The sequence below is a fragment of the Grampus griseus genome (assembly GCF_964374135.1).
Source record: "Grampus griseus genome assembly, chromosome: 18".
NCBI classification, from domain to species: domain Eukaryota; kingdom Metazoa; phylum Chordata; class Mammalia; order Artiodactyla; family Delphinidae; genus Grampus; species Grampus griseus.
Genome location: NC_139012.1, coordinates 52,147,656 through 52,171,945, shown reverse-complemented (window position 1 = coordinate 52,171,945; position 24,290 = coordinate 52,147,656).

Below are 24,290 nucleotides of genomic sequence, written 5' to 3'. Positions count from 1 at the left end.
TTGAAACAATCCTATAATTAAATTCACAGTCTGTTTTCAAATGTCATCAAATATCCCAACAATGCCCTTTATGGTAATTTTTTCCCTTTAATCATGGATTTAATCCTTTATATTAAGTTAATCTAATTCCCCAACCTTGCATTGTGATTTTTTTAGAGTATAGGCCAGTTATTTTATAGAATATTTCTCAATTTAAGTTTCCTATTGATTAGATTTAGGTAATGTGTATATTTGTTAGGAGTATCACAAAAGTGGTGTCCTTCTACATCCTATCAAGAGACACACAGTAGTAGTTTATTCCAAAGTTGAATTTCAATATGTGTTTAAGGTTGTACCTACTAGTTTCTGCCTGTACAATTACTTTTACCCCCATTTAATTAATAAATATTTGGGGGAAAGTTACTTAAATGTCTTAAATATCTTATTTCTCACTATAATTTCATACCATCTACTGATGTTTTTCAAACTCCTTCAAACTTTCTATGTTTATTATTTATCATTTTACTACAAGGAAGAACATTCTTTTCTCCCATTTATTTATTCCTTTATTCAGTTATATAGTGATCTCATGGGTAGTTACATTATTCAATGATAATCAATAAATATCAGTGTTTACTTTGATGCTCAAATTCTTCCAGAACTGGAAACTCGGAGTCACTGCAGACTAGCTTCTCTTTTATCACTGTGCTACCATCATTATTTGAGAACTGTCTTGCTTTTTGGAATAGCAAGATGTTTTAGGCCCATTTATATGTTTTCTGACTCAACCCTGAAATCAGTATTTCCTCCAAGGACCTCTAATTTCTTTCAAAGGAGGATGTTATTTAGAAACTGAATTCTGAGTACTGGGTCCACTCATTGTTATTCGTGTGACATTGCTCCTAGTTCCTCTTAGAAAACAAACCTGAGTGCCTGCCCTCCCTCTCTCTCTCTCTTTCTCTCTCTCTCTCTCTCTCTCTCCCTCACACACATACTCACTTCTTAATGATACCTCCATTTTCAACCCAACAGTACAGACTGCATTCTAGACTTTCCCCATTATATATTTATCACTTCCTTCCCCAACAGCAAGAAACCAGGAGCCCATTGCTCTCAATATATTTCTCATTTGCTCTAGGCTAGGACTCACAGAAGGTACTTTCAGAATGTCTAACTCATATAACTATGTAAAAAAAACCTTACAAGCTAGTGTTAAATATTTGTTTGCAACTCTTTTTTAGATAACTTATGCACAAACTACGATGGAAAATATTAAGGTTACAATCAATGATCAATGAATTTTAATAAATGCACACATGCATGTAATCCACAACACTTTTAAGATAATAGTTTTGTAGATTCCACATATATAAGTGATAGAATAATGTTACAATATACAAGTGTATCAAAGTAACATGGTGTACACCTTAAACATTCACAATGTTGGATATCAAAGTTTTGGTTTTTTTTTAATACAGAGTTTTTGCACCACCCATACATCATAGCTTTTCCCAGGCTGTTTCCACATAAAAGGAGCTACTTCTGTGGGGTTTTTTTTGTTTGTTTCTTTTAACCAAAGAGATTGGTTTTGACTGTTGCAGATTTTCATAGAAATAGAAACATCCAGCATGTAGTTTTTATATATGATTTTTTTTTTTTTTACTGTGAGATTTATCCAAGCTGTTAGATGTATCAGTAGTTTAGTAGTTTATATTATTGTGGAGTGTTAATATACTATGATTATTCTATCAAATTTTCTGTTACTGGCTTTTGAATTGTTTACAGTGTGGGACTCATAAAAACAGCTTTATTAGTCTTTGTGTGGATGACAATGCATCTCTATGAAGGAAACTCTTGGTCATATGGTAGGTATATGTTTAACTTTGTAAGAAATTGATAAACTTTTCTAATTTGCCATTTTATCTTCCTTCAGCAATGTTTGAAACTACTGGTGTTTTATAACCTCACCATAGTTGCTGCAGTCAATCTTTTATATTTTCCTCATTCAAGTAGAATAGTGGTACCTCACAGTGAATTAACTTGCATTTCCCTAATGATGGTAGTACACTTTTCTAGTTGAGTGACTTTTTGTGTATTTTCCATGATGAAGTCAATACAAATATTTTGTCCATTTTGCATTTTTTGTACTATGAGTTGTAAAAATTATAAATGTATATTCTGGATAAATTTTGTTTTTCATATATATTATAATGTTATATTACAGATATATATATAAACCATGTAGTATATATTTTCCCCAAATATTTTATCTCAGTTTGTAGGTTGCCTATAATTTTTAGATAGATTGTATGTTTAGTAAAGTTGTTTTTTAAACCTCTTTGAAGAATGATTGACATACAAAAACTGTAGATTTTTAATGTATACAACTTGATGTACTTGGAGATAACTATGCACTGTGAATCCATCATCACAATCAATGCCATAAACTCCAGAAGTTTTTTCCTGCCCCCTTTGATTTTGTTTTTCATACTGATTTATTTTGTTTCTTTTTGTGGTAAGAGCATTTAACATAAGACCTATGTTCTTAGGAAATTTTTAAGTATACAATACAATATTGTTAGTCATAGACCTTATGCTGTATGCAGATCTCCCAGCACTTATTTATTGTGCTCTTACCAGCAGTCTTATGTCAAACAATATTGCAACACCATGATGGTATTACAAAAATCACTTTTAATACTAGTATATAAATTAAAAGAAAAAAGTAAGTAAGAATAGTTATAACCAAAGAAATCTTTTAATAGAAACACGGTACAAAATAAAATCTGACATCAGTTATATAAGATGTGGGCAGGGAAAATAACCTGTAAAGTTTCTGTATTCAATTGAAGTTAAATTGTTGCAATTTAAAATAGATTGTTACAACTGTAAAATTCTTTTTTATATTTATATTCAGCAGTGAGATTTTACTTTCATATGCTTTTTTGTTGTTGTTTAGCATCTTTTCATTTCAACTTGAAGATTTCCCTTTAGCATGTCTTGTAAAGTAGGTCTATTGGTGATAAACTCCCTCAGATTTTGTCTGGAAAATTTAATTTTAATATGTACCTGTGTAGACTTCTTTATATACAATCTATTTGGGGATTTTTAAGCTTTTTAAATCTGGATGTACATTTCACTCCTTAGATTTGGAAAGTTTTCAACCATTATAATCTAAAATAAGATTTCTGTCCCTTTATCTCTGTCTTCTCCTTCTGAAACTCCATAATGTGTATATCAGATCACTTGATAGTATCCCTTACATCCTACAGGCTTTCATCACTCACTTTCTTTCATTCATTTTGTCTTTTTTCTCCTTGGTTAATTTCAAGTGACCTGTTTGAAAGTTTTCTGATTCTTTCTTCTGCTTGATTAAGTCTGTTATTGAAATTCTCTATTAAATTTTTCAGTTCAGTCCCTATATTCTTCAGCTTCAAGATGTATTTTCATTCTTTTTTATGTTTTATGGTTTCTATTTCTCATCTGGGCTGTTGGGATGCATATGAGCATGGCTAAGGCCACATCTGCTGGTGGGTGGTGCTGAAGTCAGGTCTATGGGTAATCTGATGGAGTTTTCCCTGTACCTGTGGGAGGGCTGGGCTGCCTCTGGGACCATAGTTAGTTCCATTGATGGTAGTTCAGCCACTGGAGATGCAATTTGGTGTGACTCCTGCTGTGTCTGTTGGAGGATGGGGTTGCCTCCAAATCAGCAGGCAGGCATGGATGTGGCTGGGTCAGGAGGGTAGATGATTATGCTTCTGAATTCACAGTCAAGTCCACAGCTGGCAGACCTGTTATTTGAGACATAGGAAGGCATGGTTGTCACTATCCCTAGATGATGTGATTGCCTCTGGGTTGATAGTCAGGTCCCATTTGGTGAACCTATTACCAGTAGCACAGGCAACTGTGGTTCCTGCCAAGTCCTGGAGCTGAGAAGACTGGTAGTGGAACCATGCAAGAGTAAGACCGGAGGCCAGTGCACAGGGGAATGGGACTGAGCTGAGTTATGCAGGTCGGTATGAGGTCTGCTACAGGGGACATAGGCCTGCTTTCTCAATGCAGTTTTTCTTGGTCTTGGGCTCTTTGAAGTTGTCACAGTGTCTTACCCAGACCCAAAATCTCCCACAAAGTAATGGGCCTGTGTAGATTTTCAAATAAGTGTTTCTGTTGGACGATGAGCACTCAGGATCTCCTATTCTACCATCTTGCTGATATCACTCTTGGGAAAAGTTGTTTTTTGTTTTCTTGTTTTTACATTTCACTCTGTTTTCTTTGTCTCCAGTTTTTGAAGATATTCTGTCATTTTTCTTTAAGAAGTGTTATAGGTTTTGCTTTTATATTTACAACAAGAGTATAACTCAAACTATTGCTGATGAACACTGAGTGGTAGGGATTGAGGTTTACTTTTCCTACATATATATCTAATTTATTTTGGAAAGACTCCCTTCCAAAATTGTATGTCTGTACTTCTATTTAACAAGCAAGCAAATAAATAAATATATATATAATTATATAAAAATTTGATATTATAAATTTTCCAAATATACTGCTCATTTCAAATGTTATTTTACTACTCTGGGTCATTTGAATTTCTTTATTTTAGTATCAGCATGTCAGTTTCTACTTTAAAAGCCCTCTGGATTATGTTTTATAGTTTTTAGTGAAAAAGTCTTATATATCCTTTGTTAAATTTTAATAAGATTAGTGTATGTTTTTAAATGTTATTTTAAATGAACTTTTAAAACCTAATTTTCAATTGTTTGTTGCTAGTGTATATAAATACAATAAAATATGTGTATATGGACTTTATATCCTGCTGTTTGCTAAATTCACTTATTAGTTGTAGTGGTTAATTTGTAGATTTGTTTTTTTTTTTAAAAAACTTTATATAGACTGCTTCATTCTCTTTTTTTCTGTCCTTATGATTTGTTTCTCTTACTTGCCTTATTGCAATGGCTAGGGCCTGTAGTATAAAGTGGAAACAATGTGGTGAGCATGTATAACCTTGTCTTGTTCACTGTGAGAAGAAAGTGTTCAATATTTCACCATTAAACATTAGAATGATACTAGCTGTAGATTTGTAGGTGAAGGTAAGGCATTATCAGCTTCAGGGAGTTTTCATATATTCTTAATTTGCTAAGAACTTGTACCCTCAGTGGGTGTTTAATGTTATCAAATGTGGTAATTTTTCTTTTCCATCTGCATCTATGACAAGATCAAATGTCTCTTCTCCACTATCCTGTTAATACGGTGAAGAAATTACATTGGTTGATACATATTTATAACTTTGAAAAATACTGGTCTGCAAGTTTATTTTCTTGAAATGTGTTTATCTGGTTTGAGGATCAGGGTCCTTATATTCTTATTTCAACCTCTTTATTATCTTATCATCACTTTATTGAATCCTTTGTCTATTGAGTACATGTCTTATTTTTCTCTTTCTTCGCATGTGTAGCAATTTTGATTGTATATTGTACATTTAGAATGATACATTGTAGAGGTTCTAAATTTTGTTTGCATCATTTAAAGAACGTTGATTTTTTGTTCTATAAAGGAGATGACTTGACTCAAATTCCAAACTCTGTTTCTTCTGCAAGAAACAGCAAATGAAATCTTCAGTGTTTCAGCCTTACATCTCTTGCTTTCCACTGGGCCTGTTGAAGTCTTCCCCACACAAGTGCAGTTCAAGAGCTAGCCAAGCCTTTGAATGGAGTATAGTTGCAGATTTTGGGGTCTCCCCACTTCAAATCTCCCTCCTTTTTACAAGACTTTGCCTCACTTTCCAGCCACTCTGGCAGTCTTAGATTCTGCCCTTCAATTTCTACTTTAGAAATTGAAGGGCAGAATTTAGCTAGCTAAATTGGAACTTCCTTGTTGAGTTTCACCAGCTTAATGTTTTGTGGAGTGGGAAGTGTCCTCGGGAAAAGTGAACCCTCAAGACCACAAATCAACCATTGCTATTTCTCTTTTAATATTTTGATTACTTTCCCATTTTTCTTGTATTTTTTCAATCTTCAATTGCTTCAAATAATTAAAAAATATTTTCCAGATTTTTATTTTTTATCTGTTGAAAGGTTAGTAATATATAAGTTAGACACCATATACAGAAGTAAATCACCATCTAGTAATTTTATTCTTTGTTCAGTATTTGTTTTGAAGATTGCTTCAAATCCTTCTTGTAATAAAAAAAAAAAGCATGTGTATGTGCATATGTCTTCTACATACACATACATAATACATATCCGTATTTAATAAGTAGTTGCTAAGTGCTTTAATGCATTCTTCTGGAAATAGAATAGTTTATATTTTTAAGCAACATTTTGAGGTATGTATAATTATGATCTTTTATGACAAATTTAACTGTCATAAAAGGAAATAGAAGCTGTTGACTCAACTCAATTATTTACTATTTATCAAATGTTCTCATTTGCAATAAGAATTATTCAGTTTTAAACATTTAGTAATGTGGTGTTGTGTAAATTAAAAAACAAAAACAAAAAACATGGTGGTTAAAAATCAAGTGCACTGCATTGCAGCAAACAACAACCATTGATTCAATAACTACTCATTTCTTTTGCAATCACCTATATCCAATCCCGAATTAGCATGAGGATACAATGAGATACGCAAGAGACAGATCAGTCAGGGGACGGTTTCAGTCATATTAAGAGTGAAGCTCAGAATTCTAAAATCTATCAAACACAGAATGCTTTCTGGAATTTAGCAACTTATTTTGGGCTGCCTAGGGAGAGGAGGTAAAGTGCCCAAAAGAAAGAAAACTGCAGAAGACACAAAAAATACATCTCTATTTTGTGATATACTTGGAAACATACACAGATGGGAATGTTTGTTTTAATACTTCTATTCTCTAACACTAAATAAGCCATATTCCTTTTGAGAAGTAGTTTATTAAGGGGTATATTTTGCTTTTTGAGACATGACTGTTTCACTTTCACTGATGACCTCCGTCTCGACCTTTTAGAAGTTGGCTGATTGAAATTCTTCTCTACTTCCTACAATTGAAATAACAAAAACATATATTTTTCAAACAAAGGTGTTCTGTCTTCTGTTTTCCTCCAAGGATATACTTTAGAAATGTTATAGAATTTTCAATGGACTATTATATTAAAAATATTATATTTTAAATGAAGCTTAGAATCTTAATGTTGTTAAAAAATCATTAGCAATTCTAATTGCAAAACATAAACTGGATAAGACTATGTTGATTTAATCTGCCTCTCTTTCACCTGGTATATTTCCAGATCCATTTCCTAATGTGGCATATACTCTCTTATTGAAATCACCTATACATGGTATAAAGAGAAGACATATTCATTTGGTTGCTTTTAGTTGCTTTATTACAAGCTGACATTCCCCATACAAAGTATTAGAATTAAATATTGTTTCTATAGAATATAATGAAACATACATTTGACATGAGAAATTCCATAGCCTTTTTTTCTGTTAGAATATTTACTTTCTCTTACAGAATCGTAAGGTACACATACAAGTGTACCTGAGATACACATACAAGTATCACATTCATACATACATACACACACATGCACACATACATGCTTAAGAGAGATTATAAGCCATTTTTAAGTGAGTTTAAAAAAAAATGCTGAAGTTCAAATAACACCTCTACAGTAATGTTATCCATTGCTATGTTAAAACATCTCCATATTCCCTGACAATGAAAAAACTTCCCTCAAATAAGATTCTATAAATTTTCCATTCACTTTATTTATGTAAAATTGAAAATATTTTAAAAATCTTTTTAAACAATAATTTACTTCTGAATGTTTCTTTGATGTAACCCTGATAAATAGGTAATATTTTTGCATCACCAACACCTGTAGAAAGACAAAGATGAACTGTAAAAACAAGAAATGAGCACATCCATTTTTTAATTTCCTTCTTAGGACCAATTTAAATTATAGTAAAGCAACTTAAAATTAACTTAAACCCATATAAGCAAAGACACAGGAGAAGGAACATAAGCAAAACAGGGAATTCACCAATTTCCTGAAGATAGAAAGACTGGATATCTGTTTAATGGCTACTTCTGTGGGAGGAAACATCAGATTATTCAATTAAAAACGAGAGCCAGGGCTTCCCTGGTGGTGCAGTGGTTGAGAGTCCGCCTGCCGATGCAGGGGACACGGGTTCGTGCGCCGGTCCGGGATGATCCCACATGCCGCGGAGCGGCTGGGCCCGTGAGCCATGGCCGCTGGGTCTGCACGTCCGGAGCCTGTGCTCTGCAACGGGAGAGGCCACAACAGTGAGAGGCCCGCGTACCGAAAAAAAAAAAAAAAAAAAAAAAGAGAGCCAATATGACAAGCATAGACCCAAACATCTTCAAGCTCAGGGCTGAAAGGTATGAGCAAGGACAGGAGCTCAAAGAAGGCAAAAAGAGCTGATTAATTTCCTATTCCATGGACACAAGTGAATTTTTGACTTCCAGTTTGAAGGCAACCAATAATATCTAAATAATAAGTAAGTTAGGAGGACAGAGACAGGCAGGAGCTGAGTGTTGTAACTGAGAAAAATCCTCATTCTTTTGTGCAGGAAATAAGTGGAATTATCTTAGGGTGGCACACAGAAAGAGAAGAATAAACTATTCGGAGAAAGAAAAGGGAAGAATTAATGAGATAATATTAAAAATAGGCCTGTGCTCCGCAACGGGAGAGGCCACGACAGTGAGAGGTCCGCGTACCACCAAAAAAAAAAAAAAAAAAAAAAAAAAAAAAAGGCTTAAAAGTAGTAATTTATAGAAAATGAGAATAGAAACTTGCTTCTCTTTATGAGAAGTCTCACTTAATTTGAATGCCACTTTATTATATCTTTTTTAAAACATGGATCCTCCATGTGCACTGTGTAAGGAGGAAGTCAAATCACATCTCTCTGCAAAGTCCAGAAAGTAGCACCAGTCCAGATTTCCTAAATAAAATGACTTACAATGAAGCTACATTATAATACCTCTATATTTTGCAAAATCTTTTATATGCTGTTAAAAGGTAAACATTTAACAACCAAAATTTTTTCTTTGGTGTAATATTATATTGTTCTGAATGAAGAAATGTCCCACAGTACATTGGGATGTGAAAGTTTCCCTGTAGTCCTTATAGAAAGATAAGTAATAATAAATAATAACTGACAGTAGCAGATATCATCTATTAAATGTTTATTAATTCCCAGGAACAGTTTTAACTCCTTTGTATCAATTGATTTCTCAATTGAGAAATCTTATTTGAGGGAAGTTTTTTCATTGTCAGGGAATATGGAGATGTTTTAACATAGCAATGGATAACATTACTGTAGAGATGTTATTTGAACTTCAGCATGAGAAAATAGACAAAGGAGAGGTCAAATAACTTGTCTAAGTTCCCACAAAGGAAGTGGAGGAATTAGGGTTGGTACCCAGGAAGGCTTACTCCAGAGAACTTGTATTTAACTAATGGAGTTACAAGAGTTAACTCTCTCGCAGTTACGGGAGAGTTCGATGAATATGATCACATTTTATATGAAGAAATTCCCTTGCTTTTTCTTCAAAGCTTCTGTAAACCTGGATAATATGTTGCATATATACCATCACTCTTCCATTAGCCACTCTTGCCTAAATTACCTCATTTATAAAATGGGAGTGGGGTAACTATCTCTTAAGATTATTGAAAAATTATGTGGATTAATATATGTACAGTGCTTAAAAGAATGTATGGTGCAGAGATATTACTCATGTTATTTTTATTACTATTAATATTACCAGCAACCAATTCATCTGCTATTAAATCTGTTCCAGTGCTGGAGGAAGCATCAGTTGTATTTAACTCATTCTGATGCAATATTTCTAACTCTTATTTGGCGTCCTTAAGCAAAATTCTTGCTTCACGTGCTGTCCTAAGAATCTAACTCCCCTGTAAGATGTGAGTCAGTTGTTCCCTGTAATTCTCTATATTTTTTGCTCTCCACTTCCTTGCATTCTTGGGATGTGTGGCATCATGTGCTCAAATACTCAGGCCTAGTATAAGGGAAAAAGCCACTCCCATATAGAGTTACATAAAAACGTACAAAACCAGATATAAGTCTTAGAATCCAAAATAAATTCAATAAATCACACTAAACAAAGGGAAATAGTTGAGATCTTAAGCCATATAAGACTAGTCACTGAGGAAGAGGATTCAAAGCTGATATGGAAGAGCAAACCAGCCTCAAACTAAACCTGAAATTCAGGCAGCTGTAGTGGTGACTTATCTAGTTCCTGCAATGGATGATGTGAGCATGTCAAAGGAGGTATAGGTAAGGTGGCAGAATGGACATTTTTAAAATAATAATTTCTGTCATAGAATCGAAGCAATATAAATATAAACACATACCTGTCTCCCCAGTTGTATTATTTCTATTTCAAGGACAAGACCATGTTTTAATGACTTTTGTATCCTTCTACTAAGATAGTATAAAACATTTTAAAACCAAAGTATCTTGAATGAATTAGCTAATATACAATTGTATGGATAGAGGATGGTGGAAGAATTTCAATTCTAAAAGTACATAATTGTTTCTGGAATAATAAGGGACAGATTATATCCTCAAATTATAGATCAACCTAAAAACATTGGGCTGAAAATTTCCTCTACATATCATGTATCTTCTTAAAATAATTCATTGGTGTTGTCTACCACTGATGGAAATTTAATAAACATATATAGGGCTGTCCTTTAAATTAGTCATCCAGAAAACATGTTTAGAAATGGTCTCACATGTGTTACAGTAAAAAATAATGATAATAGTATTTGTCCTTTAGAACCATTTTGTAAAGAGATGTAAATCCCTTTCATCATTTTGTACAAATGTAATAATTATCTTTTGTGCTCCCTATGATAGATGAGGACAAATATAATAATTTTTGATGATGATGATGATGATGAAGAAGACGATAATGATAGGTAACATTGATTATTGACTATGGGCAAGGAAATAATCTATTCTATTTTTAACTACCAGATGGGATACTCCTATTATTCGTTTTTATATACTAAGAGACTGACTTTCAGAGTTTAGGTAACTTACCCCGGGTCATAGTGGAATGCACATCTTTTAAATGCAGATTTTTTTAAAAGTCACTGTTGCATCATAAGTGTCTAGTATAGTGTATGAAAATGGCAGACTCATAATAAAATTTATTGATTGAATGAACATAAAACATGGCACTGTTACTACTGAATGATATTTTGTTTTTTTTTACTATAATTTTGCTCTTAACTGTTATGATATATTGCTTCTTATTACCATAAAAGATCACCTTAACCTGAGCATGGATCTGTTTATGTTTATTACGAAGTCTGTTTCAGGGATTGGCATGGCTTGAAAATCTCCCTGTGTAGAAAATTGTCTGTGTCTTTTCATTTATCCTTTTAACGATTCTGTCTGTCATCCTGCCACAGAAAGCAATCATGATATCTTTTTAAGATGGCTTGCTATACTATTGTCTGCATTTGCTAAGTACCTGATTTGGAAAATTCATCCAGTTTCCAAAATTAGTTCTCTAACTCTGCAAAACATAGATGAACTCATAGCTGAGTTCTTATTTGTTGGTTGATATAATGTGCACATGTTCCTATCTAAGAGAATTAATCCTTTTTGTTGGGGGGTTTTGAAAGGCCTTTATGGGAACATACTTAACTTTAATTCTGATAATGATTTCTTCTGGATAGACCAGGTACAACAGGTCTGCCAATGCACTACAAGCAATTAATTGGTTATTAAAATGATCTTGTAAAAAATAGCCTAAATAATGTAGGTTGAGCCCAATACATCTAAATTTCTGAGGTTAACAAAATACAATACACAAAAGTTTTCATCATGTACTCACATCCAGGGGCAACTCCATGACTCCTAGTTTACAGCATTTTTTTTTTTTTTTAGCGTTTTGGTATTATCCAACTTTGTAACCTAACAATTCTCCCTAGGTTTTTCTTTTCTGGTGCCAAAACAACAAAGCTTCCATTCAAAGTGAAGTGTCAAAACTCCAGGACTTTCTGCATTGGATCTCAGTTTCACAGGCAGTGAGTAAAAGCACAGTAGGATAAGGTTTTGCATACACTGTCATTCTTATGGTTTCAGATGTGGTGGCCAGCAGGACTGTAACATGAAAAATGCAAGTTTCATTAATGATTGTCCACAAGGAAGAGGGATGAAATGTTACTTTGAATTGTCTTGGAAGAAGATAGATAGGTGGAATAGCCTTTGATACTAGGAATCAGCACTAGTCTTCTCAAATCAAGGACACCTCTCCTCCAAAACAGGAGGGAACTAAAAATAGATATGGATGAGTAGCTCAAGCAGGGCAGAAAGAGGAGAAAATAGTTATTGCTCAGGTGTTTAGATAGCTGTGGGAAAATGTGAATAAAAGTGGACAACCCTTCTTTGGAAAAAGCATGAAACAGTGGATATTCTTTATGTGTCAAGTGCAAAAGGATTGACAAAAATTATTAAATGTGCCTTCTGGTTAGTTTACTGGCAAATGCAAGCTGTTCTCCCCAGATATCCACAGTTATGTATTTCTTTTACTAAATTCACTAAACTATTCACCACTTAACAATTTTCTTATTCAAATTGGCTGGAGGGAGATTCATTAAAAAGAGGTGACATAAAACAGAGAAATCAAATTAGATAACTTTCACATGTCCTAGCATATATAAGTAAAATAGTTGGGAATGATCAAATTGGTTTCCAAATATTCTTAGGCATAAACAGAGATTTCCAGTGAAAGGTGAACATTTAATAAAGGACTATATTTTAGATTTCCAAGGAAGACACAGTAGAAATATCATCTGTAAGCAAATAATATTTTTATATTGCAATAATAATATCTAACAATTACACAGTGTATATTATACGCCAGGTCCTTTTATACTTGAAATACATTTAATCTTCACCATAACTCAGTGAGACAGGCACTCTTTCATCATCATTTTGTAGATGAGGGTTAAAATACAAATTGGTCAGGTGATTATTTTCCCCAAAACCCATAAACAGAAGAGAATTGGGATTTTAAATCAGAATGCCTTGAGAAAAAAATCTATGTTCTTTCACAACATGTTATGTGAATTTTCTGCTTGGTGGATTTCTGCAAGCACATACAGTCTCACAAAACCTATTCCTTCAAAAGAATCAGAATATTAGTAATTCTCTTACCTGTTCTAATTTTAATTGCACACACACACACACACACACACACACATAGAGGCACTAAAACAGTGTTGTATATTTTTTCATATACACAAAGACCTATTTAAGGGTCTAGTTTAAGCTCAAACTATCTATAATATTAAAAACTCTTCAGTGTTAAATGTGTGCCCCAAATAAATGTAAAGTAATAATATTAATTTTTGAAATATATATACATATATTAGTATCTTTTTGATATTACAATGCAGTATCATAGTATTCTCTTCAATGGGAAAAGGTGAACTTAGTATGAAAAAAATAATGTAGAATGTGCCTCCCGTGGGGAATATAATCCTGAAATAGTGCCACTAGAGAGCGACACATGGACAATAATGTCTATAATGTATTGATCATGCATAATATACATTCAACAAAGTATTTCTATACATTTAAGTGTTAACTGAAATAGAAAATCAAATAGCTTTGCAAAAATTGGAGTCTATTGTAACTATTAGAGATACACAGAGATGGTATTTATACATTAAAGGGACTAAAACCTAATTATCTAATAGGCTGAAGAGGACATCCATATGGGGCAGGGGTGCTGCCCAGAAAGGAGGTCAGAGCTGAAGCAGGGAGTGGTGGGTATCTGTGCAGAAAATGGGTGGCAGCAGAGGTGGAAGATTGGTTAGATACAGGGCATTAATCAAATAAGTAAATATATTAAAGTTAATAAAACAATGTTTCCTAGGAGTGGATAAAGAAGTTTCAGATACAAAAAGGGAGAAAACTAGTAATGTATCCTGTGGTGTTAAATTGTATACATCAGGGTGAAGATTTGACTTTTAATATGCAGTTTGATAGAATAGATAGATTAGATAGATAGATAGACAGATGATAGATAGATAGATGGACATAGACTTAATTGTGTGTGTAAATATCTGTATGGGTTACCAAATCCACGCTCATACTGCTTGCCACACAGAGAGCCAATAAATCGAGAGATGAGTTGTTGGGGCAAGGAACAGTGACTTTATGCATCAAGCCAGCAGACCAAGAAGGTGGTGGACTAGTGTCCCAAAGAACCATTTTACTTGAGTTAGAATTCAGACTTTCTTTATACTAAAAGGGTAGGGCATGGCTGCTTGTTTCAAACTTCTTGATGCCAGAACCCTTTGTTCTTGCAGCTGTCCATATAGGTCTGGTCACAATGCTTCTATAACCTCCAACAAGATAAATGTTATTCTCTGTTCTGCAAATTTTAATCTCTGTATGAATGGAAAGTGTTATATCTTTAAAGGTCACAGCTTAGAGAATGGGTTATCCTGTGTATTTCAGGCTATAGGCAATATTCTTTTACAAAAGGTGCAGAGCCAGCATGACTCAGCACAGGCAATGGAGCACAAAGATTAGAGCTAAAGGAATAGATCCAATATGGAGTCAGGTTTGTCCTACTCTGTTCCATACATACATTCCTATATATATTCCCTTGTTCTATTTACTGAAAAAGCCTGTCATTACTGACACCTCATTCACTATGAGCATAACTAGATCATGGTTCTTGACTTCTAAATGTTATTTTCTTCTAAAAGAAACCAAAGCTTCTTGTAGAAATGGCTGATTCTAAGGTTGTCTCAAGTAAAGTACAAAATGAATCTAGGACATCTTGTTATCCTCGAAAATAAAGTGATCAAAGAATCATGGGGGCATTTCAAAAGAACACAGGAGCCAGCTTTCAAGAGCTTCTCCAACTGACTATATCTGGGAAAATTTTAACATGAAAATAAATAACTATAATAACAGATTCTAGTACATGGAATAAAATAGAAAACCATGGGTTTCATACAGATATCAATAAATGAATAAATGCATTGAAAGTATGATTAGGAATAGGAAATGTATAAGGTATAAATGTAACCTCCCACTGAATACATATTAGTTTCAATGGGGAAAATATCAACCACATGGTAGAGAAGCCTGGCAAACTTCACCTCAATCAAGTGATTAAGATGAAGACCATCAGTAATTGGATAAATTAAAATCATATGCCACCACATCAGGTGTAATAAAAAGAACACAGTGTCTCTCCTGTGATATTCTTCCCAAAGATTTATGAATCAAATCATGAAGAAACATCTGATGATTCCAGATTAAGGGGCAATTTATAAAATAATTGACCTCAGATATGCAAAAGTGTCAAGATCGTTAAGAAAAGACTGAAGACTGCTTGAGGGAAATTATGGAGGCAGGAAGAACTATTTACTATGTGTGATTCTGAACTGAATTATTTTCCTATTAAAATATTAGCATAATAATTGGGGAACTTTAATGAAGTCTGAAGCTTAGATAGTAGTAATATATGGATGCTAATTTTCTGATTTTGAAGGTTGTTTTGTAGTAACAGAAGAATATTCTTGTAGTAAAAACATACTAACAACTAGGGGTTGGTGTGATATTAAGTCTACAACTTACTGTCACATGGTTCTTTCTACTTTTTCTAACTCCTCTATAATCTTGTGTTAAAAAAATTAGATTTGCAATGAGTATGAATTTTATGTTTTATTTTCTATATATTACCAGAGCAGAAGCCTTACTAACCATGATCCTACAAATGTACAAAAGGTAATATTTAAAGGCCACTGACAAAAAGATTAATTTTATTTTGGTTACCAAACACCTTTCAAAAGGGTTATTGCTATCTTTATATATCTAGAATCACCCAATATCTTCCAAATATAGTGTTCTGTCATACACATGTGACTCCTCAGTCGGGAATTCTCTATTAAGATATTTAGTGTGAAATATGGATTTGTCTACTAAATATTCCCTGGTCTGGCCTTGGCCACGTGAGACACTGTTGCTAGATAAGTCCACAGTGTCTTTTAATTTGCCAAACATGTTTATCAAAGTTTAATGCAATTAATTTTCAATTGTGTTCCCAATTAAAATGTTAGTTTCATGAGGGTGCAGTATTGAATGATTGAAGAACAGTGTTTCAGTGGATGTTTTATTATGTATATTTCAAAATATATGTATAACAATTAAGAATAAAGGCAAGTGCCTACCATAGGGGAAAAGAAGTCTGGATTTACTTTCATTTCCCTCATTTTTGATTCTTTTGAAAAAGAGAAGGCATTATCAAATTTATCAAATTCCAGTATATGTTTTTTTGCAATTTTGGTGTACTTGGTTATTCAGATTTTTAAATGTATCCTAAACATTTTTTATGAAAGCAATGCTGCACTGTATTAAACAATCAGTCGTGGAAGCATGGAGTCCTAACCATTGGACTGCCAGAGAATTCCCTGTATTAAACAATCAAATTCTGCAAAAAATGACTGTAGCAGCAATAAATTGTGACCTGTTCCTCATAAGCCCAAGTCAACTTCTCATGGGGAATTGATTTAATTTTAAGATTTCTATATTAGTTTTTATTCATATTTTTAAGTAATAATTTATTCTACTTTTTCTTGACCCCTCAATTAATTTCCAACTTTGATTATAAGGATTTATCATACTTAATGACCCACAGTTAAATCCACCACTTATAATTTAATAATAATAATATTTTAAGTTCCTCCATTAATTTCCATTATAAATATATTATTGCACTTTTATTTATTGTTCTAACAATACTAGATATTACCTGCTGCCCACTGTCCTTTATAAAATGAAGATATTTGCATTCCTACACTTCTCAACATCTTCATCCTCTTATCTCCCAACTACTATCATTTGTACTTCTATATAATCATGCTTACTTATTCACATTCTTTTTGTAAACATATTGAAATCACCTTTGTTTTGTGTATTGTGAAAGCCAGGAACACAAATATCTATACAAAGACAATGTAGTAAATATAAATAAGTGAACCAGGACAGAAATTAGAAAAATTGACTACCAGAAATTAAACTTTTCTGTTGATTATTATTATTTTATATATGTACTATTATATACAAATATATTATTTTGTTTATATAATATAAAATAATACAATTATAATATATATGATAGTAAGTATTGCACTTTGCATTTAATATTAAAAATAGACACCTTTAAAGATAACATATATTATTGTTCTATGTTTACTTTTATTTAGTTCCAGATACCTGGGTCCTTTTCTTCTATATCAAGAAATATCAATGTCATTCTTAGTATCCAATAAGAAGTCAGCTTTGAATCACTTAACATGGAAGAATATTTAACTATATTCAGTTTTATAGTAGAATACATCTGTTCACCATTGTAAGTGCTTCCAAAGATAGGTATAATCTTTCACAGTGGTTTTTATATTTACAGTAACATGTCCCAAGGTATTTGTAAAGTTCTAATATACCAGCATTATCATATTTAATTTTCAGTATCAAATTTTATTGTAGTTCAATAACTTCCACTTGAAGCTCTTCATTCACACTATCAATATTCATTGAGAGAGGTGAATTGAACAATGTTCGTTCATTTTCATAAAGTAGCAAATCAGAGAATATTTTCTAAACTTCAATCTAATTCCACAATTTATAAGAATATAGTTCAGAGTATTACTTTCATTTCTGAAAACTTTATCTGCATAAGAAATTGGGTCATATTAATCCTTACCAGAGGAGTTTCCCAAAGAAACTATTTCACTAAGGATAAAAGTGAATTATATAATTTGTATATATGCTTGGTGGTAATTGCTAGGAAATATTCAAACTGTATAGATAGATTTTCTGTAAAAAAACTCACAAATCCTAATTTTTTACCCCACTTATTCAGTAAACTAAAGCATGTATTTTCACTGGATGACAGGGACCTTATTTCTTTCAATAGTTGAAAAAAATCTTCAACATTATTTTAAACCATGATCCACTTTGTAATAATCAACCATGTTGTGCATATAATATGCCTAGAGAAGCAGTAATATTTCTGTGACACTTTAACAATCTGTAACACCGTGTTATTACATTCCAGGACTTTTCATTAATTTTTTAACTTTCTAGCATGGAATAATTACTTGTGAATAGTGCAACAAGTGTATTTATAACCTGAATTCTTGAAAAAAATGTAGTCACATTGTATTTAAATTGTTTAACTAAAATTATACTGTATTTCACAGCTCGAATACCATCTATAGCTGCACTATCTGTTAACCTAGCCACTAGCAACATGCAGCTATTTAAATTTAAATTTAAGTAAGTTGGGCTTCCCTGGTGGCGCGGTGGTTGAGAGTCCGCCTGCCGATGCAGGGGACGCAGGTTCGTGCCCCCGTCCGGGAGGATCCCACATGCCGCAGAGCGGCTGGGCCCGTGAGCCATGGCCGCTGGGCCTGCGCGTCTGGAGCCTGTGCTCCGCAACGGGAGAGGCCACAGCAGTGAGAGGCCCGCATACTGGAAAAAAAAAAAAAATTAAGTAAGTTAAATTAACAGTTCATTTCCTCAGTCACACTAGCCACATTTCAAATGTTCAGCAGTCACATGTGGTTGGTAGCAAGTTTCTTGGAGATCACAGGTGTAGAATATACCCATTATCTCAAAAAGCTGTTGCAAAGTGCTGATCCATTATAGGGGATGGTAAACATTTTCTGTAAAGGGCCAAGTACAAAGTATTTTAGGCTTTGTGGGCTGTATGTTCTCTGTTACAATTACTCAGTTCTGCGGTTGTAGCAGGAAAACAGCCATAGATGAACAAACGTATGTGGCTGTCTTCTAAGAAAACTTTATTTACAAAGGCAGGTTTGGCCAGATTTGGCCTGTGTGCTATTTTTTGCTTACCCTTGATGTATATTAGCATTTATTTTGATCAACCTACATAAAGATTTAACTACTTTTCCAAATATGTATGTCATATCAGAATATTGAATATTTGGGGCATCATGTCCAATAGGCTTTTAACCACATAAAAATTGTTAATAGCTAAATATTATAACCATATGGTATTTTTTACATCTGCATTGTCATCAGCTGCATTAGGACATGCTTCAACTTTTTTTTATATTTTACACAAAATTTTAGTAGGAAGTTTTTATCCACATTTCCCAAAGATAGAGTTTAGAGAATTTGTAGTTGAATTTACATTAACAAACATGTGATTGTAAGTAGAACTGTTTTTTGCTATCCTCAATAGACACTTTTTCTTTTTTTTTTTTTTCTGTACGCAGGCCTCTCACTGTTGTGGCCTCTCCCGTTGCGGAGCACAGGCTCCAGACGTGCAGGCTCAGCGGCCATGGCTCACGGGCCCAGCCGCTCCGTGGCATGTGGGATCTTCCCAGACCGGGGCACGAACCCATGTCCCCTGCATCGGCAGGTGGACTCCCAACCACTGCACCACGAGGGAAGCCCAATAGACACCATCTATTTTAAAAGTTTCACTTAATATACAATTGAATTTTATTATAAAAGTTCATAATTTATTTTTATAATTTCAATTTTAGTTCTCTATCAAGGCATTACATCTTGTACTGTGTGGCTATTTTTGTACATGAGTTATATTTTTTCCCTATGGTGATTCAAACTGTAGTCATTCCGTGCATATATGCTTTTAAAAATTAAACATGTAAAAGTTATCTCTTTTCCTCCAAGTAATATGATATCTCCCATTTTTCTTAAGACATATTACTCTAATAATAGTTTCTTTTATACTATTAGCATGGCAGAATGAGTTCAGTAGTAGCCCCCAAAGGATATACCCATGTCCGTACCCTGAAATCTATGAATGCAATTTTATTTAGAAAAATGGTTTTGTAGATATCATAGATTCAGTGTGGAACTTAAATCCAGTGCTAGGTGTACTTATAAAAGAAAGGTCAAGAAAGATTTGGGATTCAGATACATAGGAGGGAAGGCCACATGAAGACACAGGCAGAGGTTGAAGTGATGTAGGCCCAAATAAAGGAACTCCTGGAGCCACCAGAAGCTGGAAAAGCTGAGAGAGGATTCTCCCCTAGAGCCGTTGGAGGGAACTGACCCTGACAACACCTTGATTTTGGACTTCTGGCTCCCACAACTGTGAGAGAATAAATTTCTGTTTTTTTAATTCATCAAGTCCATGATAATTTGTAAGGCAGGCCTATGAAAGTAATACACTGCATGAACATAAGTCGTTTTTAACTATTCTATTGAAAACATAAAACTAAGTATAATAATAAAAAAAATCACTTTACTTTTGTTACAGGAGGCAAATAATGTGTGAACTATGTAAAACTGCAGAAGACAAATTTCATCTAAAAAGAACAGCAACTATTTTATTTCTGTCTACTTTTCATATATAGAAATATGAATTCATACCTTACGATTTTTGAGAGTTTAGAAATAATATATTTTATATGAAATATCCCCAAAATTAACATTTTAACTGCCCAAATGACTAAATTCCATATTTTCAACTGAATCTTTTACTTACACAACTAGTTTCAGCCTCAGATATATTGTGTGTTTTCAAAACTTGAAAATAAAAAGATGCTGCCTAGTATCGTAGGAGAGGGAGGAAAAAAATTACCTCTACCTTTTAAGGGGTTTGGCTGAGGCTGAGAATTCAATTGATGCAAGACAGAGCAACAAAAGAAAAGCATATTAATTTATTTAACATAAATTTTACATAACACAGGAGCTGTCATAAGGAAATGAAGATCCAAAGGTGTCACAAAACCTGAACACTTTATACCAGGTTGAACAAAAAGAGAGCATTGTGGAAAAGTAAACTATGTGGGAGGCTAAAAGATCATAAATATTTTAACAAGGCCTGTTTGTACAGAATTCTGTTTCAACTTCCAGTCTTCAATGATAAAACTTATTTTCCTTCTGATATAAGGAGAACATCTTCCATATGGGAGTTTTATCTCACACTTTCAAGAAAAAAAAGGGGATGCTTCCATTTCTTGGTTATTAGATAGTTCTGGCATGACCGTAGGGGTGTATGTACCTTTTTGAATTAGTGTTTTTGTTTTTTTCCAGATATAAACCCAGGAGTTGAATTGCTGGATCATATAGAAGTTCTATTTTTAGTTATTTTGAGAAAGCTCCATACAGTTTTCCATAGTGGTTGCACCAATTCATATTTCTACTAACAGTGTACAAGTGTTCCCTTTTCTCCACATCCTTGCCAACACTTGTTATTTGTAGCCTTTGATGATAGCCATTCTGACAGGTATGAGGTGATATTTCATTGCTGTTTTGATTTGCATCTCTCTAATAATTAGCAATGTTGAGCATCTTTTCATGTGCCTGTTAGCTGTGTGTCTTCTTTGGAAAAATGTCTATTCAGGTCCTCTGCTCATTTTTTTTTTAAATTTGGTGGATTTTTTATTTGATATTGATTTGTATGAACTGTTTATATATTTTGGATATTAACCCCTTGTCCGTCATATCGCCGTGTCCTCAACAGATGAATGGATAAAGAAGATGTGAGATATATATATATATTACTCAGCCATAAAGAAGAATGAAATTCTGCCATTTGCAGCAACGTGGCTGGACCTAGAGAATATTATGCTTAGTGAAATAAGTCAGACAGGGAAAGACGAATACTGTATGATATCACTTATATGAAGAATTTAAAAAGTAATACAAAGGTACCTATACAGCAAAACAGGAACAGACTCACAGATATAGAAACAAACTAGTCCTTACCAGTAGGAAGAGGAAAGGGGAAAGGGACATGTTAGTAGTATGAGATTAATAGATACAAACTGCTATGTATAAAATAGGTAAGCAGCAAGGCTATGTTGTATAGCACAGGGAATCATAGCCATTATCCTGTAATAACTTTTAATGGAGTATAATATATAAAAATACTGAATCACTATGATGTACACCTGAAACTAATATGATATTGTAAATCAAGCACACTTCAATTTAAAAAAAAAGGTATTTATCTTCTTGAAATGTTATGAAAATTAATTAATACAATGTATATGATAACTTATCTGGTATGCTATCTAGCAAAATGTAAGGCTAAACAAATTAAAACTACCATTACAAGTCTTTCAATTGTAAAATATGTCCACACTGCAGATTTCAAGTAGAAATTGAATAGTTATTTGCAAGGTTTATTGAAGAGGTAGATCCTTCACTGGGTGTAGAGATAAACAAATATCCTGGGATCCCTTCATCTCGTGATGTCTCAGATTCTATAGAAACTGTTGTGTAGTATACCACAATACAGGTCTTCACTATAACATCTGGCACTGAATGGGAAGATTATCAGAGAAGAGAAAACAAATTATTTTTAGGTAGAGCTATTGGATATCTAGACTCTAATGACCTTTCGTTGTGTATTGATGTATGTCAAGGAGTGGGAGAAATGTATGCTTCAAAAGCCTTAAGAATATACAAAAAATTTGATTTGTATTTTTCTGAGTAGCTTCTTTTATATTAAAGCCTTTAGAACAGTGGAGAGCAGAACTATTTACAGCAACCTGAATAAACTTTAATTTAACCAGAACATTTGATTACCATTTCGGTTTCATCCAACATGCTGAATAATCAAATTATAGCAGTACTTTGATATAAGCAGTATGTAAGATTTTGCCATGGAATAGTTTTCAAAGTCCTAATTTAATATTTTAAAATATTTATAACAATTTTCACATATCAAGGAATATCAAGGCATAAAAGTACTTGCTTTAGTGTCAATATGAAAAAGAAAGAATAAAGATGTGAAGTCGAATAAAGGGCAAAAGTTCTTTTAAAAATATTGACTGTTGAGGAGATGAAGGTTTGAAATTTAAGCTTGTAATCATACACCATACCATAAGTCTTTGAATGGCTTACAATGCCTGGACCATTTTCTTCCTGAATGCTTATGGTGTGGTGAATCTTCCTGAGACTTACTCAATTATGTAAAACATGGTTAAACAGGTTTACTCTCCAGGACCGTTAAATATTTCATAAATATAAATTACCTGGGCAGAAGCTATTAAATAGTTTCTAAATAATTATTATTGTAAGACTATTATTAAAAGAAATTATTATAAGAAACATTTTTATTATTTCATTAACAACTAGTTAGTGATCCCTGATTTATGCCAAGTATAAGTTTAGGTGCTGGAGATTCCACTACACACAGGAAAAGCATGGTCAGGCCAAAATGGAGTTGGCATTATATTTAGCTGCAGGCAATTAAGAAAATCAATTACAAATTTAGTTTCTGATGTGCTAGGAAGTAAGAATACTATTGCATAGAACAAATAATGGGAAGCCTATTTTTTAATAGCTTTGCCAGGGGAGGATTTTCAAAGAGGATATATTTACTCTGGGGTTTGTGGAATGAAGAGACAACTACATAAAGAGTAAAAGAAAGAAAGTTATAGGCATATAGAAAGACAAGTTCAAGTTCACTAAAGCCCCCAATACCCCCCCCCCAAATTTTCTCTCTTCTAGGAACTGCTGGGAAAACAGTGTACCTGAAGCCCTTGTAGTAAAGTGAGCACAAGATGGAAGTTGAGTAAGAGTGCACAGACCAGATCAAGGAATATCCTGCAAACTTTCATAAAGAATTTTATGTTTTTTTGAGTTTGGTGTCAAGTTATTTAATTGTGGAGATCACATAATTGATCTTCATATTTATGTTTTAAATTAGCCTTTATGAAGAAGGAGTGAGGAAGGAATAGGAAAAACGAACAGTGATAGAGTGGTGTAGCTTGGGCTAGCAAAATGACAGTTAAGATAGAGAGGAGTGAACACATTTGAAATACTTTTGTTGTAGAAGAAGTAGCTTAACATTTAAGCTTATAATCATATATCACACTATGTGTCTCTGACGATGGATCAGGTAGATCAGAACATATATGATTAATCACAGAGGACTCCAAGAGTTCTAGTTTTTGCCACTAGGTGAATGGTGATATCATTTACTCTGATGGGAAATGCTGGGTGAAGAATAGATTAGAACGAAGTAAATCAAAATTTCTAGCATGGTCATGCTAAATTTCAGGTTCCTAGAAAGCATCCAAGTAGAATCAACAGGTAAGCAGACAGATACAGGAGTTTGTAAAATTAAGGAAGTGTCTGGGATGGGAATATTAACTTAAAAGCATCAGCATTTAGTCAACTGTTATAGATACAAATAATGTTACTAAGGGATAAAACATATAGAAAGAAATTGTACCCAGGTTATAGCCTTAAACCTTGAAATAGAATAGAAGGGCAAAAACTCAGCAAAGGAC